The following is a 3,877-nucleotide window of genomic DNA, read 5'->3' as shown; positions in this document are numbered from 1 at the left end:
TGCCATTTTTAAAATACAGCATGGGTCACACAGACAAATCCAATCGGAACAGTGTCACCTTGTTTTTTTTGCAAAAAATTGAATAGTTTGGGGGTTTTTTTGTAAAAATAAAAGTTCAAGGGGGTTTCTTGAGAGAAAGTAAAGTTCAGAGGAGTTTTTTGCACTTTACCCAAATTTTTATTATTTTATACAGGTATATTGGTAAAAATATATATAAAAACTATCACCCCCTTCTGCCCAGCAAACAAAAAAAATTATCACCCCATCCATCCTTCTTACTATTCATTACAGTCAACCAAACATAAAATAGAAAAGACACACCTTCCCTTTTCTAAGAATTTCTCGTCCATCTATTTTTCCATTTTCTAACCAAATGAAACATAAGAGACAAAAGAATGACTAAGCTATAATTTTTTTTTATATTTTCAATTACTGGATTGAAGTTTGAGAACTCACAAAGTGAAAAGCTCAATTCACACGTGACCTCTCTAGTCACCCATTTGAGTTTTTCATTGAAACAATCGTGTTTCATTTTCGAGTCGTTTTGTCAATTTGGTTAGTGGAAAAGCTTTCCAATTCCCACATCAACCATTGACAATTCCCAACAAGTAACATGTTTGTCCGGGTCTTAGTACGTCACTCGTAACGAATGATAGACAATTTTGTTGAAAATTTTCAAAATGGTACTAGACTCGTCAGTGTAACACGGCACGAAGGAGCCGCCAATGCGGACTACATATATATATATATATATATATATATATATATATAGATAGATAGTACAGCGTTCCGTTGCATACCTTCCAATTGTAAGAGACTATCAAAGCCAAAAGTGTCTTAACATTATCCATCTATCTATTTTGTGTGTGTATATATATAATATATATATAGTATAATATAGCAAAGAGCTCAGAACTCTCTCACACAATTAATTTGGAAAGATGAGCAACAAGGAAGCAGTGGCAATGACAGAGTCATATCCGATGAAAGGTGGAGATGGCACTTACAGCTACACCAAGAACTCCACCTATCAGGTACTAGATTACATGTATGTATGTGTGTATATCAGCATCTGATTATTTTGTTGAATAGGTACTATTGTTCTATAAATTATTAGATTTGCCAAGGCTTATGGTGGTGATGAATTTAACATTTCACTCAATTGGGTGACTTATTCACTCCAATAAACATAATTCTTTCAGTAATTCGTAAGGGAAAAAGAATTCTATATTTTTTGACTTAAAAGTATTCAAATTCCAAAAACAGGAAGAAAAAAATATTCAGAAATTTGTATCCATAAAGTTTGCCCCCCAAGTACTGGAAAATGTAAAACAGATACTGATAAACCAAATAACCTGATGGCTGTAGTATAAATCTTGAATTTTGGGTTTTTTTTTTCTTTCTTTTCTTTTATGATTAGTGTGTGGCGGTTGTGTTGAAGCTCATTTTGTACATGGTTGTTGAAATTACTAAATCAGTTTGTGAGTTAGTACTGTTCTTTGTTGTCTATCAGTTCATGTTTTGCTAAACCTGGCAATGGGACAATTTATTTTACATATGTTTTGCTAGGGAAGATACTTGAATAGGCCATAAAAACGGTAATTGTTGCTTCAAACATGAGGTATACATACATTACAGAATCAATTCGACCATAATTTGCAAATTTCAGTAATTTGCAAATTAGTTGGTTCTCTACCATGTTAAAGGCTATATTGGTATGTTCAGCCATCAGATACACTAACCTATAGATATTGGAATGCAACTAAATATTCACAATTTTTTATACTAATCTATTATTTCCTAGGATATGATGGTATTCTATCATACTGAGTCCAATATGAGTATTTCATTTGTTTTTAGATAATATTCCATATTAAAACAAACATAATAGAATGGTTTTATGAATAATTATAAAGAGAACGTGAATTTTAGATATATATGTGAGGTGGATGTCCAACAGATATGTCAAAGACACATTCAATATTATACCCAGGTTTTCAGCCTCATTTTAAAATAGTTCTATTATGGATGCCCTTCTCCCAATTTGAATAACATATTTTAATGAATCATGATTATCATATATTTTTAATTTCTCAGTTCACTTGTATAATATTTAGGCTATAGTAATACCATCCGGTATAACAGATTCAGTCATGACATATAACTAGGTTTCGCCATCTCTGAAGTGGAATCAAGTAGTTTTTACTATTCCATGCACTAATTGGATTTGTTAACGATGATCAAAGCATTCCGAATCTGATAGCAATGACAATGATGATTATAGCAACAAGAGCAGTAACATCTTTTTTCCATTTTACAGAGAGAAACTTCAAATTATGCTCAAGAAATGATCAATGAAGCAATTGCAAAGAAGCTCGACATAAAAAGCCTCATTTCTAATTCAAACACATTGCGCATAGCAGATTTGGGATGTTCAGTTGGGCCAAATACCTTCATTGCCATGCAAAATGCACTTGAAGCCATGGAGAAAAAGTGTCTTTCCCAAGGCAATGCTTCTAAAGCGCCCGAATTCCAAGTGTTCTTCAACGATCATATATCCAATGATTTCAATACACTTTTCGCATCCCTCCCTCATGATAGGCAATACTTTGCTGCTGGAGTGCCAGGTTCTTTCTATGGCCGCTTATTCCCGGAGTCCACTCTCCATTTTGTGTATTCCTCCACTGCACTCCACTGGCTCTCTAAGTTGCCTGAAGAGTTGCTCGACAAAAACTCACAAGCATGGAACAAGGGAAGAATTTTCTACCCAAGTGCGTCGGAGGAAGTAGCAAATGCTTATGCAGCTCAATTTACAAAAGACATGAAGAACTTTCTGAATGCTAGAGCTGAAGAGATTGTGGCTGGAGGGATGATGGTAGTGCTCATGCCTGGTCTTTCTGATGATATCCATTATTCTCAGCTCTCGGCAGGTCGGCTGTTTGATTTCATTGGGTCTACACTCATGGATATGGTGAATGAGGTAAGCATGTTCCGCAGGAATATGCATTGTGCATTACATTTTGATAAATCTATGTTGCACTTGAATCATATTTCCATTGTAATTCTGTGTAACACCTTAATGCAAACCGCTATTATAGGGATTAGTCAGTGAAGCTCAAGTGGATTCATTTAACATTCCTGTGTATTGTCCCTCCCCCAAGGAGATTGCGGCTTGTAGAAGAAAACGGGTGTTTCAGCATTGAGAGAATGCAGATGATGGATTCGAGGTCAAAGATGAATGCCCCACTCGATGCGCACACATTTATAATGCACTTAAGAGCTGGCATGGAAGGAGTTTTCACCAAACACTTTGGAAGTGAGATTGTTGGCGAAATGTTTGACAGAGTTTCTCAAAAAAGTGCAGAGTTTTCCTGCCTGCTGGACAAAGGCTACAATGAAAGAAATCAAGTATTTTTTGTTTTGAAGCATAAATGATGTGAGTTAGGATGGTATTGGCCTCATTATAAGGGTAATTTACATGTCGTTGCTATCTTATCTTATCCCCCCCCCCCCCCCCCCCCTTTTTTTTTTTTTTTTTTTTGTACCTGGATAAATATTATAATGTTATTCAGGAAAATAATAATAATAATAATCAACAAGAAAATGGTTTAAACTCAAGCGTGGGACTTATTTATTGTCAACAACCAATAAGAAATTTAGATTTTGTGCTGAAATCCAGAAATTGGTAGATTTTGAATTTGATTCTGACAAGAAGATAACTATTTCCCCTATTCCATAATTTCCCAAAGGCTCTGCAAGAACCCTTTTGCTTGGACAATGTTATGTTATGCTGACTGATGAATTGAATAAATTGTGATGCGATTTGAGTTCAAATGGAAAACTACATTGTGATGTACTTCTGCAGTGACAATCATCA

At 34.9% G+C, this 3,877-nt stretch overlaps 1 pseudogene; it reads left to right on the top strand.

Annotated features, from left to right (window-relative positions):
- Positions 1 to 797: 797 nt before the first annotated feature.
- Positions 798 to 3,500, top strand: LOC132312491 (loganic acid O-methyltransferase-like; annotated as a pseudogene).
- The last annotated feature ends 377 nt before the right edge of the window (positions 3,501 to 3,877 follow it).

Source organism: Cornus florida, unplaced genomic scaffold (genome assembly GCF_030987335.1).
Source record: "Cornus florida cultivar Cherokee Brave unplaced genomic scaffold, ASM3098733v1 CherokeeBrave_3.0.0_Hap2_Chr06, whole genome shotgun sequence".
Classification (NCBI taxonomy): Eukaryota; Viridiplantae; Streptophyta; class Magnoliopsida; order Cornales; family Cornaceae; genus Cornus; species Cornus florida.
The sequence above is the reverse complement of the archived record's forward strand: the minus strand, read 5'-3'. Positions and strand labels throughout refer to the sequence as shown.